At 42.2% G+C, this 27,064-nt stretch overlaps 1 protein-coding gene across 1 annotated transcript in view; it reads left to right on the top strand.

Moving 5' to 3' along the window:
• The window catches only part of LOC122808271 (melatonin receptor type 1C-like), a 109,220-nt gene that overhangs the window by 53,590 nt on the left and 28,566 nt on the right, over positions 1 to 27,064 (top strand). The window lies entirely within an intron of this gene.

Genomic DNA, 27,064 nt, shown 5'->3' with positions numbered 1-27,064 from the left:
GCACCAATGTTCAGGCAATAAAAGGTAAGACATGAATAAATGACATATGCAGAAGGAAGGCAAGTAAGTAAGTGGAGGCTGGTAGGCAGTCTAGGGGTAGCAGACAAAGCATAAGGTGGAAAGCAACATACATACATACAGGCATATTGCTGTATAGAAAAACAGAGGAACAGAATGCTTTTTGTGTAGTTTAGAGTATCAAAAAAGTGGTGGCCAGTGAAAGGTGAGAGAAGAGAAAAAAGAAGGAAAGGATTAAGGAGAAGAGGGATCTTTTAAATAAAAAGAGAACAGAGGGTTAGAAATGTATGAAGCAGGATGGTAGGAGGTCTACTGCAAAAGCTAAGAACAGGTCAAAGAGCATGTCCTCATTTTGATATATAGCTTAGTTTGCAACCTTGGTATGTTGGGGTCTTTTACAGAAAGGCAGGTGAGGAGATGCCCTATCTTTCAAAAGGAGAGGAAAGACAGTTTCACTGGACTGCATTGATATGAGGGAAGAGGGTAGGTGGATTCCTGCCAAAGACTGGATAGGCAATGTTGTCATGCTTCAACTAGAGCCTACATAGCAAAAGTACATAGTCAGTCCAAGAAACCCATGGGACAGTTGGCTGAATTAAAAGTTTAGAGGTTGAAAACAAGTTTACAGCTTGAGACAATTGGAGGAGGCACCAAATTGCTTGTAAGCTAGGCTGGTGTTTGCATAGTCAGGCTTGTTCTTGGATCCTGGGATATATGGTCTTGCCCTGGCACGAATGACCTAACAGAGGAAAAATGTCTGGTACTTCATGATTGTAAATCACTCTTTCAGATGGAAAATAAATGAATCACATATACTGCTGCTGAAGTGATGGCGAAGTCTCAGTTTGAAAGAAAACAAGCTGTGTTCATTTGAAAGATTGTGCAGTTCTACAAATTTGTACCCCTATCAACACAAACCTGAAGAGCAGTAAAAAAAGTATTTTCAAACCTGAATACTTTGCTATTGTAACTGCAGCAAACTGTAACAAATAGCTTGCTGCAGTTACTCACACTGAGAACGTCAGGTCTTCTGCCATGGCTGCAAATGTACTATTGGCATTCATTTCTAAAGACAAAGTATCTACATGGTTTCATAAAATAATTGCTGGTACTATACTGCAACACCACTGGTACCTGCTGATTGTGCCCCAGAAAAACTTACTCCAAGGGCAGCCACGCCCTTTGCTCTACCCTTGTTACAGATCTGTTATTGCATAGTAAAACTAGGAATCTCTTGACCAGGAATGGTGGATGTTATAAGAATTAATCAATCACTGAAATGCTCAGTAATAGTGTTGATCTGCCAGCAATACAGAACTTTGGCCACATGGCAATTGAAGTGGTATATGTGCTTTATGGGAGGAGACAGAAAGGACAAGGTTTAGTTTGGAAACAGGCTACTTTGTCCTGGCCTTCCTTTCCCCATTAGTAAATGAGCAGATAGGTCTGCTGGCAGAAGAGGGATGAACTACTTTTTCCTAAGGAATTATGTGAAGAAAGCAACTCTTTCTGACATCCATAAACTTGCCCATGGGAGATCGGGTCTATATTAGATACTCAGACTTTTAAAAGTCCGACTCTCATATGATCAACACCATATGAGTGAACTTTCAAAAGTTCAAATACCTAATAAAAAAATAAACAACAAAAAAAACCTACCTGAATGTTTTATACGGGGGGCAAGCCCCCATGCACCCCCCCCCCATGAGGGGGGCTGCACCCCCACACACCCTCCCACTCTTTAAATATACCAACTCCGAGATTGCACTACACTGCAGTACATGGAAATCTTCTCTATGGAGATGTCCGTTAAAACCTTTGAGCTTTCAAAAGTTGGCTCATATGGTGTCGACCATATCAGAGTCAAACTTTTGAAAGTTTATTCTTCTGTTATAGACCTGGGAGATCTTAGTAAAGTGCAAGTGCCTCTACAGGGATTCTCAGGAAGCCTCATACCTCCATAGGGAGGGAGTGGCTGGTAAAATGGGAATGTCTTTATCCTGGCCTTATGGCTGGCCTTATTTAGGAAAAAGATGACATTCAGAAAATCCAAGGGTCCTAGGTGAGGAGTTTTCCCATGCTCCCTACTGGACTAGGAGATCACTTACACTTATTTAATTGATATGGAGGGGTGGATGCCTTCACAAGATTAAGTGAGTAATGTATTAATGCTTACATTGAAGGAGTATATTGTTCAGTCTCCCAGCCCCAAGGACAATTAGCTGTATCCACATTTCAGAGGTCAGAGACACTGGGGTTGGGGGACACTAAATCGCTCATTAGTCAGGCTGGAGTTTGGCTATTGTTAGTTTTCTGATTTTAATGTATTTTCTTTGTTCTTAAAATAAATGTATTGCCAATAAATTCACATCCCATTTTAACAAGTAAGACCATGGGCCATATCTAGCATTTCTTGCTGCATATTTTCTTCTAAATGCCATCATCTTCTGACTTCAAGATATAGGAAAGAAAGCATATATAGTGAACATCCCAGATAAAATTAAGTTGAAGACATTTTTTAATATTTATATTGCACATCTTGAATTCTGCATCTGCAGATGATAAAGGTCTTCCAACCTGCAACCTGCAAGAACTTGAAAAATAAAAAATAAACAAAAAAGAATCTTTCCAGATTATCAGCTACACCAGTAACTGAAACTAAAGCATAACCAGATTTCATCTTCAACATGTGCCTCCTATTTGTCCTTGTCCTTTCTTGCACATTTCTATTATCCTTGGTTCCTTGTATTCCATCCTCTCCATTTCCTTACCTGTTCACTCTGTTTAGATCTATCATCTCCCTTTTCAATTTGCTGATTGAATCTAATTCATGATGACAGGCTTCACATTCTATCATCAAACTGTTATCCTTGTCTATATACCAACTTAATTATGCCTGTTTATTGTTTGTTTTATGCATGTATACTATACTGACTTTATCACTTGATGTTATGGGCTGCATTTATTACTTCTTTTAGAGTCTAAAATTGTGACCAGAAATGTCTGTTTAGCTGTTATTCTATGATTTATTTTTTTTGTTCAAATGTTTTTTATAAATTTTTCAAATAATTCCATTGTATAATAATCTTATTACATTTTCTGATAAATAAAACAGTATTATTAACTATATACAATATTTACAACTGGCCTGAAATTTGATTATTATATTGATCAGTCTAGTCAGAGTAACATCATATTAATGAGAGATCATTTGTTCCTTTTTCTTTTACCCTTATTAAGAGTTTCAGTTCAAGTTTAGTGTCTCAGTAAGTGATAGTATTTTTTCCCATGGATTCTTGTTCCATCGTCTTGGTGCTATTCTTAGTTCTTTTACTCTGGTTTCCAACTCAGCACTTGTTCAGAACTCATTGTAAGCACTACATAAGCTGCAAATTACTACAGCACTCAACTTTCCTCACTTGTCTAGAGGAAAGCAGTTTTTAGTACTTAATAAATAAGCACCTATCCAGACATGTCTAAGGGTCAGCTCCCAGTGACTTTTCCTGTCTACCTGATGAATCTGGACATCCTGGGGCAATGCAGCAATTGCCTCGTGTACACAGACAACCCTCTCCTCCTACCACCCAACACTACAACCTGTGAGAGATGCACTTATATAGCCAAACTGGAAGCAAAGCTCTCTTCACCCAAGACTGGACTAGACAGTCAAGAGGAGAAGGTAAACACTTGCACCACACCACACTCATCACATAGTCCCTCAAAATGTACACCACCAAAACACATACATAGAAACACAAAACACAAACCTACATTCACGGTGGCTCTCAATAAAAACCTGCACAAGAATCAGGGACATCCAAAGCATAAATGCAAGCAAACTCCACCCCCCAATACAACCCAAATGACACATAGCCCACAAACTCAGTGTGCCATTCAACCACAGCCCATAAGGCATAACAACGTACCCAACACTCTAGTCATAGGTGACTCTATAGTCAGGCACACTGATGTTCCACTCACTAGACTAAACAAGGAGAAAGTTACTGTCAGCTGCCTGTCAGATGCCAGGATCCACCACATAATGCATGCACTCAGGTCACTCCACAATAAGTACAGATATGACACTGTCATTGTCCATGTTGGTGTGAATGACCTGATACGTACCTCCCTAGACTACATGAAAAGAGACATGGAGGAGCTCTCCGATCTTGTATCCCAAGCAGCTATGACTCTAACCCTGAGTAGCATCCTGTCATCACCCAGAATGATACCACAGTACAAGGACAAAATGATTGACTTCAACAATTGGCTATGCTTCTGGTGTCATTCTAAGGGGATCCAGTATTTGTCTGCCTGGGACAACATGATCGACAGACTATGATGCTTTGCCAGAGATGGCCTGCACCTGTCGCCCTTAGGATAGGATTCCGGATACTGGCTAAGACTCTTGCCACCCCTATAGTGCCTTTTTAGGCAAGGTTCAAATGACAAATTCACCACTGTAACAGGTACAAGCAAGCAAAATCTGAGGGTAATGCATACTAGAAGTCTAAACCTCAAAATGCACTCACTCGAGGCAGTCCTTAAAATGGAAAACATTGACATCTGTGCAGTGACAGAGATCTGGTTCAAAGCTCCAGAGAGCACCCCCACATTACCAGGCTACAGCTCATACCACACCTTTCATCCATCTAACCCAGAATGAAGCACTAAAGGTGGAGGCGTGTCTATATTCATTTAGGATATCCACACCTCCAGGCTAGTTGCACAGCATAATGCATCCGAGATTATCCAAGTGCAACTAACTCTAGGCAAGACAGCAATCCAAATTGTAGCTTGCTACAGACCCCCCACCATGCCCCAGGATTCCCACTCCTCATTTCTTGATACACTGGAAAGTATTAGGGTACAACCCAACACCCTAATAATGGGTGATTTCAACTACCCCACCATTAACTGGGAAAACTACTCATGTACCAACTCTTTTGCTCAACGTTTTCTAGAATTCATAAATTCCAACGCCTTGGATCAACTTATTCACATCCCCACCAGGGGCAGCAATATCCTAGACCTGGTCATTACCAACATGGGAAACCAGTGTTCCACACCAGAGGTCAATTCCTCGTTGGTCAAATCTGACCACAAGCTAATCAGCCTAGACATCCACATCCTACCCCCACCCCCAATTATGGAACCAACGTAAAAAACTTCTCCAAAGCCAACTTCACACTTCTTAAGACAGAAGTGGCAAACTTCATGACACCCATGCAGATGGACAATAGAGGTATGACTGCTGAATCCTGCACAAATGCACTTTATAAGCACTTACACGAGTGCATGGATCATGCTATCTCTAATAGAACCAAGATGTTATCTTCCAAAAAAAGGAAGCCAATCTGGTGGTCCTCTGCCATAAACAAACTCTACAACAGAAGAAAGAAACAGTTTGCAAAAAAGAGAAAAATCCCATGACTGGAGGAACTCCCTGATCAACCTCAGTAAGAAGCAGAGATCCCTCATAAAATCCTCCAAAGCTAGTTATGAAAACAAAATTGCCACTGACTCTAAAGACAACCACAAAGCATTCTATAGCTATGTCAAGAATCTCAATGGGAACACTCAGATCTGCTCTGAGTTACAGCACAATGGCACTAAATATACAGAACCAACTGATATTGCCAACATCCTAGCAGATAGGTTCAGTGCTAACTTTACCCCCCTCTCACCCCCTAGAGGGCCCATCTCTATACCGGAAGAATGCAAAGTTCCTATAATCACGGCTGCACTGGTAAAAAACACACTCTCCAAAGCCAAGAACATAGCATCCATGGGACCTGACAATATCCCAGGCTGTGTTCTACATGAACTACAGAATGAACTGACACCCTACCTAAGTACCATGTTCAGTCATAGCCTCATCTCAGGCTTTGTACCCACTGAATGGTGCACCACGACGGTTATCCCACTCCACAAAGGGGGAGTCACGATGGACCCCAGGAACTACCTCCCCATTAGCCTGCTGAGCCTGGTCTGCAAGGCCATGGAATGTATCATCATGGAACTCATAAACAAAGATGGTGATCTCCAAACTCTGGACCCTACCCAGTTTGGATTTGTAAAAGGCAGATCATGTCTCCTAAACCTGATTGACTTTGAAGCAGACACCAAAGCCATAGATGAGGGTAAAATGGTTCACACAGCTTATCTAGATCTCTCCAAGGGTTTCAACACCATCCCCCACTCTGGAATTATAGATAATCTAACTAAACTAGGTATAAATCCCTATGTCACAAGATGGGTTGCCAACTGACTCATGGACAGAACCCACACTGTGAAAGTAGCGGATTCCAAATCCGACTTCAGACCAGTGACAAGTGGAATACCACAGGGTTCAGTCCTGGGTCCTCTCCTGTTTGGTATCTACTTCTCTGAAGTGCAGGCTAACACAGAAGGTCTTTGGCTAACAAAGATTGCAGGTGACTGCAAACCAGGAGCCATAATCGAAACTCCTAACAATGTGGACAAACTACAAAAGGGCCTCACTGAGACAGATACCTGGTGTCAAAGCCATAGCCTGAAGCTCAATGCCAAAAAGTGTATTGTCACCCCCTTTGGTAAAAACTCTGTACCCATGAACTACCACATAGCTGGTAGTCTACTTAATACCAAAAATGTGATAAGAGACCTTGGGACACAGGTGGACAGTAGTCTCTCCTTTGATAATCACATCGCCACAGTGGTCAGGAAATCCTTCTACGTGGCTCATCTCATCACAATAGGGTTCTCATCCAGAAAAAAAGAGGTCATTATTCCCCACTACTCATCACTCATTAGACCCATTATAGAGTACAATGCCCCTTTTGGTATGTACCTCACAAGACATCTACAACAACTGGAAGGACCACAGAAATACCTCACAAAGAGGATTACTGGCCTCAAACAGATGCCCTAATCAGACTATCTCAAAAACTACAGCTTTACTCCATCGCATATTGCCTACTCAGGGGCGATATCTGCCTAACATACAAAGCTATGTCAAACCCAGAGCTGTTGGACATGCTCCACTTAAAGAAATCCCAATCCCTCTGAGCTACACGCTCTAAGGACCTAAACCTTGTCACCACAATAAACAGAACATGCTGGAGGGTTAAATTCCTGTCCCAGAGACTTCCCATACTCTGGAACAGACTAGCTATCTATGTCAAACAGAGCTCTTCATTAGCACTCTTCAAGAAAAATCTTGATGATTGGATGGGAAATTGGAAATTCACCCCAGGGATCACTTCTGTGGCTCTGCTCGACAGGGGCACAGGAAAATAATTTTCTTGGGTGGCGAAAGCCAGGGTATATTTTTTGGCTAGGCTTATATAGGCCCTAGGGCCAATAGCATAGTACCTACCTATGAACCTATGAACAATGCAGATTCCTTAAATATTGACAAAAATTCTTTAAATGATGGTTCCAGATTTGACTTTCATTTTCTGGTAATTCATTTTCTAGCATTTGCTAGAATGTTCCATAGTAAGTAAAAATTGCTGTTATTTAATTCTAAATTCTCATTAACATTTAACAACATTAGAGATGTACTTACTACAAATGTATCTGAAAACATGGCTTGTATAAAATTGCTGACATCTTCCCAAAATTTTTTAACTTTAATACAGTCATGGAATACATGCATCCAATCTGCTTTACAACTTTGCAAGCATCTCCAACATGTAATATTATTAGAGGTATTACATTTTTTTAATCTATTTGGAGTAAAAAAAGATCTATGCAAGAATTTCCATGTGTAAATTCTCCAAAATTGCATGTTGGATGTCAGTTTAATAGAATTTAGTATTTTGGATTTATTTTCCCGGGATAAATTTATTGAATGACCTTTTGTTATATGATTCCAAAATTTTTGATTGATTTTAACTCTATAATTTATTAAAATTTTATATAATATTGATGTCAAATTTTCCCAATTTTGATTATTATATACTAATTCATATAAAAGAGTCATAAGTGTAGGTCTATCTCTAAAAGAAGAATTGTTAATTATTCTGCATAGATCTTGCGAATATAGTAATATACTTTGTAGTAAATCCCAGTCTGATGTAGAAAGATTATGGGCAGGATTCAGGAAGCCTCCGCGTAAGAGTTATAACTCTTACACGGAGGCTGCAGTTAAACGGTGTGATGTCAGCATGTCATGCATATGCATGAGGTGCATGAGGCATGCTGAATCACACTGTAACTCTTACACGATCCATGTAAGACAGTAGGGGGCGTGTCCGTAGGCTAAGCCCTGCAAGCGGACACACCCCCGGAAGTCTAGAATGGCAGAAAATAAACAGCCACGAGAGAGGACATGGAAATGTGAATAAACACACTACACAACACATGCCCCCACAGACCAGCAATGTAAAAAGTGAGCAGATGTTATAAAATGAAAATGAAAACTGTTTTTTTTTTTTAAAACCCGTAAATGTTTGCTACTGTGTGCTCGTGTGCGCGGGTAAGCTACTAGCACAACTGCAGTTAGCAATCAGTGGGGAAAAGGATATAAGAACTAAATATGCAAAATAAGACAAGAAGTAATAGCATAGCGGTAGAGTTGTCGGCTTAAGAGCAGGCAGGCAAGGTTCGAGCCCACACAACAACCTTTTTTTTTGTAAATAAGCACTAAAAAGGCCCATGACAGTATTGTACAAATGTAAAAGTATTTCCTTTTGTAAAATGGAATGAAATGGAGCATATATTTTCAAGTAATACAATAATAAAAATATTTAGAAATGTACTGTTAGCTAAGCTGCTGTGACACAGAGTGCCCGTAGCTGAGTAGTGTTTCAAAGGCTGCAAATTGCTTGCCCATAGCTAAGCACTGGTTTAACAGGCTCAAACTGTGTGCAACTAGCTATGCTTTGCTTAACATGCGTGTTACTAGCCAATTAAGGTTTAACCCAGCGCACACCATTTGCGCGGAGGTGCGCGTCGCGCCCACAAGCTAACCGCCGGTGCGCATGCGTGAGCTCCGCACAAATGAGCACAGACCTGGTTTTAAGTGCTTAAAAGTGCCTTTGGCATGTTTGATTGACAGGTCCTGAATTCATTTCTAGACAGTCATGAAAATTAAAAATCAGTGGTCAGATTCGAACCCAGGATAACATGCACTAGAGTCAAGGTACTAAACCACTAAGCCATGACAGCAGTCCTTAGAAATGCAGAAATAGCATATATATAGGATATAATCCAAAATGGAGCATGATAAAGCAGTTTCTGTGAAGTAGATACAATTCCAAAATGGCCAATCATAGAAATGTGCGGGAAAATTGGCATATATAAGCCCCATAGTCGGGAATACACAGCATAAACGATTGTAGAATTGACCTGCAGGCAGAATGAGTGGAGTAGGAGAGGGACGTTGCTTTTGAGCACAGTGGTGGGGCATTGAGGAGTTCAGATACATGGTCTGGCTCCTAGTTCACCATCATGAGGCCCAACTCATGCAGGGCCAGGTCTCATGGGGAGCATACAGGGCGGAGGCATGGGACCAGTTGGCTCATGATCTCACTAGTGCTACTGGGATTCCACGTACTGGTGAGCAGGTCCGTCACCACCATGCGGACCTGAAGCGACGTAAAGAAGACCAGTTGACCCAATGGATCCAGGAGGCCCGGGATATGCCCAACGCCCCACTACTAAGTAAGTTACATTTTACTTATGTATGTAAGGAATTCAACTAGCTGATACCATGGAGATGTGTATTCCAATATTACTTGTTTTGTATTACAGCTGCAGGTGTCCGCTCTGTGAATTGCAGGGCACATGACCGCAGGCTGGTGCGGCTGCACCACCATGCAGGTTAGTAACCCCACCTAGTACTTGTAAATAAATATTATAGTGTAGCACGTAGCAGAACACAGCAGTGTATTGATTAAAAGTAATAGAATGTGCAAGCAACAAGTGAAAGTCTGCAGGTATGGCTGAAACAAGTTCATCAGTATGCAAGTGAAACTGGAAATATAATTGATAGAAATAAATAGTTCTGTAATGCAGATGTCCCACCATTAATTAAATGTAGTATAACCTGCAGTAGTCTCAAGAGTACAGCTTCAGAAGCTGAGTTAATCACATGTGAGATATATCCCCTGTTGAAATGCTGAATCATGACAGAAGTGAGGCTGCTGGAAAGTGTTTGAATCACCACAGGTCTAATATGTGAACAAAGCCTAGAAGTACCAACCTGAACTGTGAAATAGCAGGATGTGTGAGAGTGACAGAAAGGGTCATGTATCAATAAATAAAGTAGTAATAACTCCTGAATATATAAGCTTCAGTGTGGTTCTACAGAACTAAATGCATGTGGGAATTAAAAATTAACATCCCAAACTGATTTCAGTGTGTCTGAATCTTGAATGTTTAAGCCAAAATCTGTATATGGTGATGGCAGTCAACAATTTTCAGATAGAATGAATGATTGTCTGACATACTAAACATCCATAGTTGTCCCCTGCCCTGTCATCAAAGTGTAGCAGGATGATGTATCTGATCAAATTCAAAATAACTAGGATAGTGATGTATCTGTAACAGGTCTAGCATGACAGTCAATTAAAATCATTTGGAAACTATCACCCACAAGTTAATTGTGTTTCTATTACAAATGTATATTAATGTATAATTTATGAATGTGTCATCATTTTCTTTCTACACCACACCCTATAATTGCAAATTAAAAACTCACTAAATATTGGTATGTGAACATTTCATTAACCATGGACATTTGTCCTGTTGTTACAAAAATATATGCATGTCCGTTGTTGCATGTGCCCTGTTCATACCTGCAAACCTGATGGCCTGTTGCCATTAATCAACCCTGCATGTTGTTTGATTGTGTATTTCTGTTCAAATAATGCATGTGATATTGATATGCCTGCTGTTCAATGGTGTTAATATCTGGGTGTTTGTTTAATGGGGAAATAAAAACCAAAATTGCATGTTGGATGTCAGTTTAATAGAATTTAGTATTTTGGATTTATTTTCCCGGGATAAATTTATTGAATGACCTTTTGTTATATGATTCCAAAATTTTTGATTGATTTTAACTCTATAATTTATTAAAATTTTATATAATATTGATGTCAAATTTTCCCAATTTTGATTATTATATACTAATTCATATAAAAGAGTCATAAGTGTAGGTCTATCTCTAAAAGAAGAATTGTTAATTATTCTGCATAGATCTTGCGAATATAGTAATATACTTTGTAGTAAATCCCAGTCTGATGTAGAAAGATTATGGGCAGGATTCAGGAAGCCTCCGCGTAAGAGTTATAACTCTTACACGGAGGCTGCAGTTAAACGGTGTGATGTCAGCATGTCATGCATATGCATGAGGTGCATGAGGCATGCTGAATCACACTGTAACTCTTACACGATCCATGTAAGACAGTAGGGGGCGTGTCCGTAGGCTAAGCCCTGCAAGCGGACACACCCCCGGAAGTCTAGAATGGCAGAAAATAAACAGCCACGAGAGAGGACATGGAAATGTGAATAAACACACTACACAACACATGCCCCCACAGACCAGCAATGTAAAAAGTGAGCAGATGTTATAAAATGAAAATGAAAACTGTTTTATTTTTTTTAAAACCCCGTAAATGTTTGCTACTGCGTGTGCTCGTGTGCGCGGGTAAGCTACTAGCACAACTGCAGTTAGCAATCAGTGGAGAAAAGGATATAAGAACTAAATATGCAAAATAAGACAAGAAGTAATAGCATAACGGTAGAGTTGTCGGCTTAAGAGCAGGCAGGCAAGGTTCGAGCCCACACAACAACCTTTTTTTTTGTAAATAAGCACTAAAAAGGCCCCTGACAGTATTGTACAAATGTAAAAGTATTTCCTTTTGTAAAATGGAATGAAATGGAGCATATATTTTCAAGTAATACAATAATAAAAATATTTAGAAATGTACTGTTAGCTAAGCTGCTGTGACACAGAGTGCCCGTAGCTGAGTAGTGTTTCAAAGGCTGCAAATTGCTTGCCCATAGCTAAGCACTGGTTTAACAGGCTCAAACTGTGTGCAACTAGCTATGCTTTGCTTAACATGCGTGTTACTAGCCAATTAAGGTTTAACCCAGCGCACACCATTTGCGCGGAAGTGCGCGTCGCGCCCACAAGCTAACTGCCGGTGCGCATGCGTGAGCTCCGCACAAATGAGCACAGACCTGGTTTTAAGTGCTTAAAAGTGCCTTTGGCATGTTTGATTGACAGGTCCTGAATTCATTTCTAGACAGTCATGAAAATTAAAAATCAGTGGTCAGATTCGAACCCAGGATAACATGCACTAGAGTCAAGGTACTAAACCACTAAGCCATGACAAAAGTCCTTAGAAATGCAGAAATAGCATATATATAGGATATAATCCAAAATGGAGCATGATAAAGCAGTTTCTGTGAAGTAGATACGATTCCAAAATGGCCAATCATAGAAATGTGCGGGAAAATTGGCATATATAAGCCCCATAGTCGGGAATACACAGCATAAACGATTGTAGAATTGACCTGCAGGCAGAATGAGTGGAGTAGGAGAGGGACGTTGCTTTTGAGCACAGTGGTGGGGCATTGAGGAGTTCAGATACATGGTCTGGCTCCTAGTTCACCATCATGAGGCCCAACTCATGCAGGGCCAGGTCTCATGGGGAGCATACAGGGCGGAGGCATGGGACCAGTTGGCTCATGATCTCACTAGTGCTACTGGGATTCCACGTACTGGTGAGCAGGTCCGTCACCACCATGCGGACCTGAAGCGACGTAAAGAAGACCAGTTGACCCAATGGATCCAGGAGGCCCGGGATATGCCCAACGCCCCACTACTAAGTAAGTTACATTTTACTTATGTATGTAAGGAATTCAACTAGCTGATACCATGGAGATGTGTATTCCAATATTACTTGTTTTGTATTACAGCTGCAGGTGTCCGCTCTGTGAATCACAGGGCACATGACCGCAGGCTGGTGCGGCTGCACCACCATGCAGGTTAGTAACCCCACCTAGTACTTGTAAATAAATATTATAGTGTAGCACGTAGCAGAACACAGCAGTGTATTGATTAAAAGTAATAGAATGTGCAAGCAACAAGTGAAAGTCTGCAGGTATGGCTGAAACAAGTTCATCAGTATGCAAGTGAAACTGGAAATATAATTGATAGAAATAAATAGTTCTGTAATGCAGATGTCCCACCATTAATTAAATGTAGTATAACCTGCAGTAGTCTCAAGAGTACAGCTTCAGAAGCTGAGTTAATCACATGTGAGATATATCCCTGTTGAAATGCTGAATCATGACAGAAGTGAGGCTGCTGGAAAGTGTTTGAATCACCACAGGTCTAATATGTGAACAAAGCCTAGAAGTACCAACCTGAACTGTGAAATAGCAGGATGTGTGAGAGTGACAGAAAGGGTCATGTATCAATAAATAAAGTAGTAATAACTCCTGAATATATAAGCTTCAGTGTGGTTCTACAGAACTAAATGCATGTGGGAATTAAAAATTAACATCCCAAACTGATTTCAGTGTGTCTGAATCTTGAATGTTTAAGCCAAAATCTGTATATGGTGATGGCAGTCAACAATTTTCAGATAGAATGAATGATTGTCTGACATACTAAACATCCATAGTTGTCCCCTGCCCTGTCATCAAAGTGTAGCAGGATGATGTATCTGATCAAATTCAAAATAACTAGGATAGTGATGTATCTGTAACAGGTCTAGCATGACAGTCAATTAAAAATCATTTGGAAACTATCACCCACAAGTTAATTGTGTTTCTATTACAAATGTATATTAATGTATAATTTATGAATGTGTCATCATTTTCTTTCTACACCACACCCTATAATTGCAAATTAAAAACTCACTAAATATTGGTATGTGAACATTTCATTAACCATGGACATTTGTCCTGTTGTTACAAAAATATATACATGTCCGTTGTTGCATGTGCCCTGTTCATACCTGCAAACCTGATGGCCTGTTGCCATTAATCAACCCTGCATGTTGTTTGATTGTGTATTTCTGTTCAAATAATGCATGTGATATTGATATGCCTGCTGTTCAATGGTGTTAATATCTGGGTGTTTGTTTAATGGGAATACCAATGCATGCTGTTACAACTAATTTGAATGGAATAATATGCTACTAACCCAAACTAACATAACATACTCACAAACCTAGAACGCTTGGGAATGCGGGTCCTAGCGGACCCACCTCTCCCACCTCATCTGGCGGCTGCACCTGGCACTAGTGCCCAGGCCGGACCCTCCTCCGGTGGCCCTGTGCCACCTTCGGGTGGAAGCGCTGCAGGGGATGGGGCCTGTCCCCCCTCTGCAAATGTGGCCGGAGGAGCCCATCCACTCACCCTCCAAGGTGTCCGGTCTGTGGTGCGACGGGAGATTCAAGACTCTGTTCTTGGGCCCCTATGCCAGCTTGAGGCCCGGGTGGCACAGCTTACAGGCATGCCCGTTGTCCCACCTGCACAGCCCCCAGCACAGCTCCATCCTGGGCTGTAAAGGAACAGTGGCAACTGACTATGGGTGGGGATATCAGTTCCACTGTTGCCATCTGTGGGCTCATGTGCCCTGGATATCCCAACCTCCTTCCTCGTCAATTGTGTAACCCCCCCACATGTGTCATACACCGCCCCTGTATGCGTCTTGTCTGTCTTGTCTGTTAACCTACCCAACCTACCTCCTCAGCTATACCGACTACCTTCACCTGACATACCACTCTCACCTGAAAAAAAAAAAAAAAGGGGGCACTCTGTACCCACAAAAAAATTACGCCCCATACATAGCTGTCCATGTTGCACACATGTCCACTGGACATTGAAACTGTTAATTACAATTGGCTGTACAACAGGTATTAATGTTGTCCTGACACCTCTCTCAGGGGTGGAAGGTTTCAAATGTCACACCAAATTACATACAAATGCACAGCTGTTGCTGAGAAAGACATGGGCAGCTATGGGCCTCACCTACATCCTTCCTGCAAATCCCAAGCTTGTTTCCCTACTGTCTTACCCTCTTTGTGACCCCTTTTCACCACTTTCCTGTCACCCCTTTTCTTTTCTTTCAAAGAAAATAGCCAAGTGTGCGCTTGTGTGCGAGCTAAACGCCAGTGCTCGTGAGCTCCGCAAAATGGCGCAGACCTGGTTTTAAGTGCTTAAAAGTGCCTTTGGCACTTTTGATTGACAGGTCCTGTACTCATTTCGAAAGAAAAATAAATTCCCACTGCCAGTTTCGAACCCAGGACCTTGGTAATACTAGTCTGTATGACCTACCACTAAGCCATGACTCTCAGACAAGCATATAGTGCTAAAATAAATATAACATGTAATAGTAGGAATCAATATAAAGGCAATATAGGATGTGTAGTACCCAAAGCATGTCAGGTAGATTTTTAATGCCCGAATTACTGGATTCCCATACTAGTTTAGTGTTAACAGAAACAGTCCTGCTAATTGTTAGCTTGTACATAATAATATAAGGTAATGTACATATATGAAAATATTATATGTACACACACATTAATATATATATATATATATATATATATATATATATATATATATATATATACATATATTAATACATATGAAATATAGTGGTAGGTGTCAGTATTCATACACACTCACTACAGTAAACAGTGAAGATAAATACAGCAACCAGAATCTACAACACAGCCTGACTCCTGTGAGACCTACTAACCCTTTTAACTGCGTAAATGTGCCTTCAGCACTTTGATTGGCAGGTCCTGTACTCATTTTGAAAGAAAAATAAATTCCCACTGTCAGTCTTGAAACCAGGACCTTGGTAAAGCAAATCTGTATGACCTACCACTAAGCCACAACTCTCATACAAGAGCATAGTGCTAAAATAAATATAGCATGTAATAGTAGGAATCAATATAAAGGCAATATAGGATGTGTACTACCCAAAGCATGTCAGGTAGATTTTTAATGCCCAAATTACTGGATTCCCATACTAGTTTAGTGTTAACAGAAACAGCCCTGCTAATTGTTAGCTTGTACATAATAATGTAAGGTAATGTACATATATGAAAGTATGTATATGTACACATACATACATATATATATATATATATATATATATATATATATATATATATATATATATTAATACATATGAAATATAGTGGTAGGTGTCAGTATGCATACACACTCACTACAGGAAACAGTGAAGATAAATGCAGCAACCAGAATCTGCAACACAGCCTGACTCCTATGAGACTTACTAACCCTTTTAACTGCTTAAAGGTGCCTTCAGCACTTTGATTGATAGGCCCTGTACTCAATTTGAGAGCAAAATAAAAGCATACTATTAGGCCCTACCACAAGACCATTGTAACACTAGTCTGTATGACCTACCACTAAGCCATGACTCTCATACAGGAATATAGTGCTAAAATACGTAGAACATGTAATAGTAGGAATGAAGATAAAGACAATATAGGATGTGTACTACCCAAAGCATGTCAAGTAGACTTTTACTGTCCTAATTACTGGATTCCCATACTAGTTTAGTGTTAACAGAAACAGCCCTGCTAATTGTTAGCTTGTACTTAATAATGTCAGCTAATGTACATATATGAAAGTATGTATATGTACACATATTTATATATATATATATATATATATATATATATATATATATATATATATATATTAATACATATGAAATATAGTTGTAGGTGTCAATATGCATACACACTCACTACAGGGAACAGGTGAGAGAAATGCAGCAACCTGAATTTACAACACAGCATGAATCATGAGAGACTTACGAACCTTCACACTCACAGAACACTGTCGACAGCATAGCAGCATGGTCCACGCCCTTACAATCTGAAAGGGCAACGCCTATACCACATACCCTTTTATAGCACTGTCCTGAAATCACAGTGAGACATGCAATCAGTACACAACTGGCTGCATGCAATTAGCAAATGCTGCCTTACAATTGGTGCAGAGGCCATCACATGGACCTATGCAGATACCTACAAAAGCATCAAGTACTAACACTCCACACATGCAATACATTCATTGCACCAAACCGATGGAGAAAGAGAGAGAGAGAGAGAAAGAAAGAAAGAAAGAAAGAAAGAAAGAAAGAAAGAAAGAAAGAAAGGCAGTGATAAAAAAAAACTGCATCACCACAGCAACAAAACCAGCAGCAGCAGCAAACAGCAGGTAGCACCAGTGACACAGCAACAGCTGACACAAACACAGGTAATGCAAAGTAGCAGGTTAATACTGTGTTTACTGTGAAACCTCCAAATGTATCATAGTTCACTATCTATAGGTATGTCCATGAGATAGGTTGCGTGTACATAGTCCTGATATATATACATATGTAATATTGCTGTACATGTCTTCCATACTTAAAACTTCCATAGCTTAGAACACAAGGCCAGTTATGCATATGATGCAGTAGTTCCCAGGGTCAGTAGAGGTTCCTCCTCATTGGTGTGGGACCACTGTGTATGTATGGCACTGTTCAGGTACATATCCTGTAGTATGGCCAGGGTTTAATATCAGTCTGTAATGTGGTGCTATGTCCTCTAGGAGTGAATGTATCACACATCCAGGGATACCATTTTGTAACAGTGATGCTGTGTGTTCTGCAATGTTGAGGGTGGCCCTCACCTGGACATGTGAGATGATAGGGAGGTTACATTCATCTGTGATAACTAATTCCACTTGTGTAGGAGAATGGGGGGATACCTGCACCTAAACTGTCTTCAACAATGTTGCCAATATCTGTGCATTTGGTGAATGTGAAGCATCTTACCACTGCTGACCACAGATGCCTTGCCTTCATGTGAATCTGCTCTGTGCTGCAGTAGCCTCCTGCTATTGTTATACAATGTGCCTGTATCTGTAGTCCACTGGACAGGATAAATAAGTGGTGTGCATATGGTCTGGGTTAGATATGTGTGTGCACATTACATGCACTATGTGGGATGTCTGTGGTAAGCTTTTGCAAAGGGGCCAGCAGTGTGTGTTGTGGCTTCCACTGGCCCAGTGGGCTGCATGGATAGCATCACAGTCCTAACTAGTGAATAACTGTGTAATTACATACATACATAGCAAGGTAGTGTACTGTGCTTGTGGTGTTATTGGGATATGTATATCCAGGCTGAGTAATGTGTGTCCACGTCACAGTGTTGGATGGCAACACATATACAGTATGTTGGGATGAACACCCAGAGTGTTTCAGAAGTGTTGCCTGTGCAGAAATATCTGGCCATAACCTGTGCATCCCCCACAACACACACACATGCAACATATGGCAGAAGTAGTATAGCAGTACACATAGGTTCATAGGTTCATACTAGGCTATTTGCCCTAGGGCATTGATAAGCCTAGCAGAATGTGTTTGTCTTTTGCCACCCAATTAAAATTTATGTTGCTATGCCCTTTTCCGAGGTTAGTATACTGTGCCTCTGTCTAACAGTGACATAGAAGTGATACCCGGGGTACAACTATGATCTCCATCCACTCATCCAGATTCCTATGGAAGAGAGTCAATGAGGGACTCTGCCTAACCTGTACTGTGAGTTCATTTCAGAGTGAAGGGAGCCTCTGGGTTATGAATCTGTCCCTCCAGCATGTCCTATTTATTTCAGTGCTAAGGTTCAGGTCTCTTGAGCGTGTGGCTGTATGGGATTTTGATTTCCTGAGGTGCAGCATGTCCATTACTTCTGGGTTGGACATGGCTGTATATGGCAGGCACAGACTGCCTCTGAACAGGCAGTATGCCACTGAGTTCAGCTGGATTTTCTTTAACTGGGCAGCATATGGCATCTGTTTGAGCCCTTTGATCCTCTTGATGAGGTACTGTTGGGGTCTTTCCAGTTGCTGTAGGTGTCTGGTTAGGTACATCCCAAAAGGGGCATTGTACTCAATTATAGGCCTGATGATGGATGAGTAAAGAGGCACGATGACCTCCCCTGATGTACATGTGAATCCCTTCATGACTAGCTGGGCTATATAACATGTTTTCCAATCCACTTTGGCCACGTGGTTGTCAAATGACAGATTGCTATCAAGTTTGTTCCCCAGGTCCCCAATTACTTCTTCTGTACTTAATGGCTTAACACCTATGTGGTACTTTGCCACCAATGTGGAGGTGTGGGTATCTTTGATGAATATTGATACTCCCCCTCCTTTTGTTGTTTGGTCCAAGTGTTGGGGCCGACAAGAATGGTAACAGGTATAACGTGGTAGTGCTGGTGTGCTCTTGGGAAACCTGAAACAGGTTTCTGTTACTGCACAAATATCGATGTCCATAATGCTAAGTAGAGTTCTGAGTGCGTGTATCTTGAAGTTTAGACTTCTGGTGTTGAGTAGCATTACTCTTAGTTCCTCATCCTTTGTGATACTTATGGATGTGGGTTTGCCTTATGAGTCTTGCCTAATAAAGGCACTATGGGTGTAGCAAGAGCCTTTGCCAAAATCCAAAAGCCCAGGGGTGACAGGTGCAAGCTGTCCCTAGCAAAGCATCATGGCTTGTACAGCATATCATCCCAAGCTGACAGGCATTGGATCACCTTTGAATGACGCCAGTACTTCAGTCAATTGTTGAAAGTGAACATCTTGCCTTGATATTGTGGCATCATTCTTGGTGAGGCTAAGATGCTACTCAAGGTCAGGGTCATACTGTCTTGGGCTACATGCTCAGAGAGCTCCTTTCTGTCTCTTTTCATGTAGTCCAGGGAGGTATGTGTCAGAGGTCATTCACACCAGCATGGACAATGAGTGAGTCATATTTGTACTTGCCTTGGAGTTACTTGAGTGCTTGTGTTATGTGCCGGGTCGTAGTGCACGACAGGCTGCACACTGTGACCCTCTCCTCGTTCAGCCTGGTGAACGTGACGTCAGTGTGCCTGATGATAGAGTCACCTATTACAAGTGTATGAGGTGTGTTGTTTACTGTTAAGGGCTGTGAGTGTTCAGCACATTGGCTTTGTGAGATATGTGTTGCACGTGTTTGGTTTTGGGGTAGCGGTTGCTTGGGTGTCTGCTTTGGAGGTCTCTGCTGCTTAGGCAGATCTTTATTTTGAGCCTCCGAGTATGTTTTTGTGTGATTATGTGTTTGTTTTGCTGTCGTGGTAGGTATATGTGAGACTGGAATTGTAGTGAGTGTGGTTTCCTTCTCCACCTGACTGGTTATGGCAGTATTGAGTAGAGAGAGCCTAGCCTCCAGTTTGGTATATGGTTGCATCACTCACATGGGTTTGAATTTGTTGTTAGGAGGAGGGGGTTGTCTGTGTACATGAGGCTGTTATAACATTGCCTCTGGATTACCACACTCACCAGCTGGACTGATGAGGAGATTGACAACTGACCTTTGGACATGCTAGAATACTATTGTGAATTCCGTAATAATTGAAAACAAGGTCCAGTGGGGAGTGAGGGTGTACTGATATTAATTTCTACTGCTGACTGATATAATAGCTTCAGTGAGCAAGTGCCAGGTAACTTAAGTGCAATGTGTTACAATTAAGTAAATGCAAAAACGACAAGCAGTCACTTTCTGTCAAGTGTAACAAGGAAATAAGTACAGTAATGCAGATATCAGTAGTGATTCACAGAAGTGCTGAGAAGCTGTGTATTATGTGTAATTAGCGTACCAGTGAAATAACAAGCTAACAAATAACAAGCATATAAACAAAGCTAGATTCAGGAGGCTTGGATGTAGTGTATGCTACAGCAAACAAGGTGTACCAATGTCAGTAAGATACAGTTCAAATATGCAGGCACTATAAACCTTAAACCAGAAGTTCCCAGCTATGAATGGCAGAGTACAGCCTATTCTCACACAAGAGTGCAGACCACAAACCTTGTTAATGTTAAATAACTGGCCTGAAGCCCAACTGCTTATACCAGAACTAATACACTTGGACACTGGGCTCTCAATCAGCAGTTCCCAACTTAGAAGGATGAAAGCTACCTGTTCTGCCACCACAGTGCTTGCCACAAAGCTTCCTAATGTAAAACAACTGGTCTGAAGGCCAAGTGCTTAATCCAAAAGACTTAGAATGATAGCTACACTTTAATCAAGTTACAACCAAGCAGTAATAACTACAATTTAATACTTTATGTATAGAATGTGTACCATATATTGCTGACATACTCTGCTGATAGCCTGTTTGTGTACTGTTCCAGGGAGATATGGCTCCAAAAAGGAACCCTGCCTACTCTGCTGCAGAGGACGAAGTGATCCACCAGAGCCTGGTGCGTGACTATGACATCCTGTTTTCACGCACCACCCAGAATCAGCAGGAGAGGTCTGCACTGTGGCAAAACCTTGTCAGCAGGATAAATGATGTTGGCATGCATGATAGGACATATGAGCAGGTGAGACATCACTGCAGTGATTTGATTAGAAATGTCCGCCAGCGTGCTGCAGATATCCGCAGGCAACAGATTGCCACAGGTGGGGGGGTGACCACACATCCCCCCCTCACCAGACAGGAGGGGCTACTGCTAAGTGTCATGGATCCAGCCCCAGAAAAACAACAGCATCAGACTTGCATCATGATGAAGGTTGGATCCACACAGCAGCAAGACACTGAGCGTGCAGGTAAGATGCCATATGTACATATGACTGTTCTGTACACTGTTACTTCATGCATGCATAAGGTGTGCACATGGTATGTATCTGTCATCATGATATGTAATTGTGCATGTGTGATACTGACATTATGAGCAGCTGATGTGTATAAGGGAATTGGTGTACTACTGTACTGTATCATATGCAAAACAAATGGCACACTTGTGCCCACTGGCATTACTTTCTTCATATTTCCAGGTCCCTCCTATCTAGCAACGAGTCAGGCCATACATGCTGGTGAGTGTGTTTATCATTACCTGAAAAACAATTTATAATACTAGTAAGAGTAGTGTAACTTTGTAGTATACATGCTAGTGAGTGTGTTTAATAATACCTGCAATACTCAAGTTAATACTAGTAAGAGTAGTGTAACTCAGTACTGATGTGTGTGTGTACTGTGGGGTGTGCATGTGTGCAAGTGTGCCTGTGCCCATGTGTGCATGTGTGTGTGTGTCCATGAGTGGATGTGTCCATTTCTGAATGTGTGCATTTGTATTGAAGTGCATCACCGTAAAATATGTGTTGAGACTGTAACCTGTGCTCCCTGTTTTCCTCCCGTAGGTTCTGGTGCTGCTCTGGTGACCTGCAGCAGGGATCCTGAATCCTGTGCCCCAGGTACTGATGATGATGAAATGTCTATAATGGTGCAGGAAGGTGTGTCTGGGTCCGCCATTGGTCAGCCAATTGACAGTACACAGCTGTCAACCCCTTCAATGCGCACAGCCATCTTGCCGTTACATCCTTTGTCACCATTGTCCCTAGGTGATGGACAGTATGCATTGGGCATAGTTCAGGGTAATGTGGTACCTGTGGTACATGCATCCCCACAAAGCAGCCATGAGCAGGGTCCTCCAATGGTACCACGCAGACAGTCGCCCATGGGTTTTCGTGGGGGCATCCGTGGCCGTACTGCCTCTGGCCGACGTGCCCAAGGAGGTATGTCAACCTCCACTATGTTTTGGACTGTTATACAGGCACAGGCGCGTATGGAACGGTACACCAGACAGGGTCTGAGGGAGCTGACAGCATGTCACACAGCCATGACAGATGGCATGTGTGACATTGCAAATGCTATTCGTAATTTCACAGATGTCATTGACAGACATTGTGGGGACATACAACAGCTGCTCCACAACCAGATGTCCATGGGCCAGGGTGATGGTGTGCGTTTGCGGTGCCGACGTGGCCATATGCCAGCAACAGCACCAGCTGGCAGTCGCCGCGGATGACAACAGGCCCACTCACGCACCTCAAGTGCCAGCAGCAGCCCCAGCAATGCTGGGTTAGTGCTGTCATCAGGACGCCCCAGGAGACCACGTGCACATGGCTCTGGACAGTCCCAACAGGGAACTGTGTCCAGTCAACACACCCCCGCTTCCGATGAGAGTACCCAGTCTGGGTTAGTACAGGATACGGTCCGTAGCACCCCTGCCAGGCACAGGTACCGTGTCCGTGCCCACAGACACTGATCTGGATGACCTGACAGGTGCAGTCTGTGGCTGTCCACAAAACCCTGTACATGGCAGCCATTATGTGGGACTGTGTGCGTGCTTACAGACATGCAGAAATTTAACACCTAGGGCAAACACATACACACACACACTGCACCAACACTGGTCCACCCTGTACTGCTGCCCCTCACAAACACACATACACACACATGTCAATTGGTGATACCAGTGGCTGGCTTGGGCATACCTAACCCACACCCTGTGCATATGATGACACTGTGCCACCTCCTGCATACTACAACATCAGTGCAGGAAAAGGTAAACACGTTGCTGATGCACAGGGTGACTGCATAGATGTGTATTAGTAACATGTTGGTAACTGTTCACTGTTCCACTATGATTGTGTGTATATCCCAGCATTCCTGCTGCAGTAACTGTATGAATGTCCTGAATTGTTATCTGCACCCATACTACTTACCAAAGTGTACCACCTGCACACCATCACATGCTACCATTGACTATGAGAATGTGCATCATGTGCTGTATTGTAGATTCAGCTATATGTATCTGTTCTGTCACACATGCATTTACACACACCCTGCTACCCCCACACATGCACACGCTCACCTGCCATTTCCATTATTTATTACCCTACATGAGTAGCTGTCAACACATGGCAGGTACACATTTGAAAAGTGCACTATTTAGATTACTACCGAATTCCCCCTCTCTATCTGTACTCACAGGGTGCAGGCAACCTCATTAGTTTAAAAGTGTAATGTGCATCAGGTACTTTGGTTCCCTGATTGCCACATCCAACATGTTTTCCATACGGAAATGCACACACAGAAACATCCCACATCCACACACTTGCCACATTCAGGTTTCAAAACACTATCTAGGTATGTTCTGGTACATGTGCGTGTTACAGTAGCATGTAGCACTATACTGAGTACTGGCAGTTGTCTGTTGTCATGTTGTTTGTATAGGATGCTGTCAACATCACTGTTTGTTAAGGAAAATGTGCACCCTACAGTGCGTAGCCCCATTTGGCAAAAGCCACATCCCACCCCCAGCATTGTGCACACACACTAAAACACATACTTTCCATTTGCAAGATTCAAACCTCTACCTAACTGTGCTATGACACTAGAGACAGACACATTAGCAGAGTGCACTATTTGCATTAGTGGGAAAATTTTTTTCTAATGCTTTACTTAGAGGGTGCTGACATCATCTGTGTTTAGGAAGAGGGATGTGCACCCTGTAGTGTGTTCTCCCAGTTGGCAAAAGGCACTTTTCCTTCACAGCATTATGCACACACACAAAACCCACTCACACTAACTCACATACATTCCCTTTGCAGGATTCAAACCCCTACTTAACTATGTTATGATGTTAGAGACAGACACATTAGCAGAGTACGCTATACAAATTACTGGGGAGCTTTACTTCAGGGGAATCTGCATCCTGTAGTGTACTTTCACAGTTGCTAATAGGGGCATTTCCCACACACACATATATGTGTTTGAGGTTTGCTTATGTGGGGGATACAGTACCCCAGTGTGATTAGTATATGGTTCGATTGCAACAATGAGGGATATACTTCAAGTGGTGAGCATTTCGTACTCATGTTTGTGATGATCAGGTCTAGTATATTTTTCCCTCTTGTGGGAATGTTGACTACTTGTTCCATAGCTAAAGAGTTTCTGAACTATGGGAACCCTAGAGCTTGGGTATTGTGGCTTGAGTAATGTTCACAGTCTATGTTTGGGTAGTTGAAGTCACCCAGTACGATGGTGTTTGCAGAGAAATCTATACTCTCCTGTGTCGTCATGAAGGCTGTGTGGGATTCCTGAGTTTGAGAGGGTGATGTAAGAGCTCCTCTGTGTCTCTTTCCATGTGGTCCAGGGAGGTATGTCTCAGGTTGTTCACACCAGCATGGACAATGACTGCCTCATACTTATACTTGCTGTGGAGTGACCTGAGTGCTTGTGTTATGTGGCACATTCTATCACCCGACAGGTAGCTAAATGTGACCCTCACCTTGCTCAGTCTGGAGAGTGGCACGTCAGTGTGTCTGACTATGGCATCACCTATTATAGGTGTGTCACACATTGTGTTTGGCCTTATGGGCTGTGCCTGTTAAGAACACTGACTTTGTGAGGTCTGTGTTGCTTGTGATATGTGTTCATGTGGGATGCAGTGTGTCTGGCCATGTCATTTCTGTCCATGGTCTGGTAAGTATCACCTTTGGTGACATAGGTATTCATATGTCAGCTGGTGAGCATTTGCAGTGTTACCTACTGAAAGTGGTACAGCTTGTTTGTTGTACAATGGACTACATGCAGCCCACCTTACAGTAGCTATGTTTGCATGCATGTTTCCTTGAAGTTACCCTGGAATACTGATCCGACCTGCCATGCAGAGTTACACAGCTTCTGTGGACTCCTAGTGACATCTGCATAGCTTACTATGTGTATGTTCATGTCTCACTTGACAGACTGTCACTGTTTCTCCTGTTCACATGTACGTTGCCTGTGACACACTGCATATGACTTACCTGGCATCTGTCCACGTGAGCAGTCATATATGCCACTGCAGGACTCTAAACCTGATGATGCACACACTCAAAACATTCCTCAGCATGGAGAACATCGTTATCTGTGCAGTAACAGATACCGGATTCAGGGCTACCAACAGCACCCCAGCACTACCAAGTTATACCTCATACCATGTTTTTCAGGCCCAAAACTTGCACAAAACCACAAAAGGAGGGGGTGTATTGATATTCATCCAAGATACCCACACCTCCAGGTTGGTGGCAAAGCACCAAACATCAGAGACTATCCATATGCAAGTAACAATGGGTAAAACTGCCTTCCAGGTTATAGCCTGCTACAGACCACCCTCACAAACACAAGAACCGCACTTGGCCTTCCTGAAAACAGTTGGAAATATGTAGGTCTGTCCATACACCATTATAGTGGGTGAGTTAAACTACCCAAACATAGACTGGGAGCATGACTGTAGCTCCAACACCCTAGCCCAAAGATTACTAGAATTTATATACCAAAATGCTATGGAAAAACTTGTTACCACTCACACAAGAGGGCAAAACATACTGAACCTGATCATCACCAACATGGGGACTCTATGCTCCAGACCAGAAGTGTATCCCTCACTGGTAAGATCAGACCATAAACTAATCTCACTGGATATTCACATCCCAAGGCCACCCCCTGCACAGAAGAATACAGTCAACAACTCATGTAAAGCATGTTCACACTCCTCATAAATGATGTGGAAACCTTCAAAGCCCCCAGGCCTGTTGAAAATATGGACCAGACTGCAGATACCTGTATAAAGGCATTCTATGGACACCTTCAGGAATGCATGGATCATGCAATACCATATAAAAGCAAGACCCAATCCTCCAAAGGCAGACGTCCTGTGTGGTGGACACCAGCCATAAACAAACTATACAACAGAAGGTTGAAGCTACTAAATGATACAACAAACTCCAAAAATGTGAAGGCATCACTGATGAGTATTAGAAGAAAACTACAGGCACTCATAAGATTGTCTAAGGCCATCTTTGAGAGAAGATTCCACAAGACACTGAGGATAATCACAAGGCTTTCTTTAGTTATGTTAGGAACCTGGGTGGTAATTCCCAGATATGCTCAGAGGTACTCCAAGATGTCAAAAGAAATACCAAACACACAGACATTGCCAATATCCTAGTGGACAGGTTCACTAATAACTTCCCCCCCCCTCCACACCAAAGGGGCAAATATTTCTGTCAGCAGAGTGCTGCCCCCCCCGACATCTCAGATGCTCAAGTAAGAGCTGCCCTCTCCATAGCAATAAACACTGCATCAATGGGACCAGACAGTGTCCCAGGCTGTGTCCTACATGAACTCCAAGAAGAGCTACACCCAGACATAAC

This window comes from Protopterus annectens, chromosome 8.part0 (genome assembly GCF_019279795.1).
Source record: "Protopterus annectens isolate FY-2018-M chromosome 8.part0, PAN1.0, whole genome shotgun sequence".
NCBI lineage: Eukaryota > Metazoa > Chordata > Ceratodontiformes > Protopteridae > Protopterus > Protopterus annectens.
Note: the sequence above shows the minus strand (reverse complement) of the source record. Positions and strands in the feature narration are given on the sequence as shown.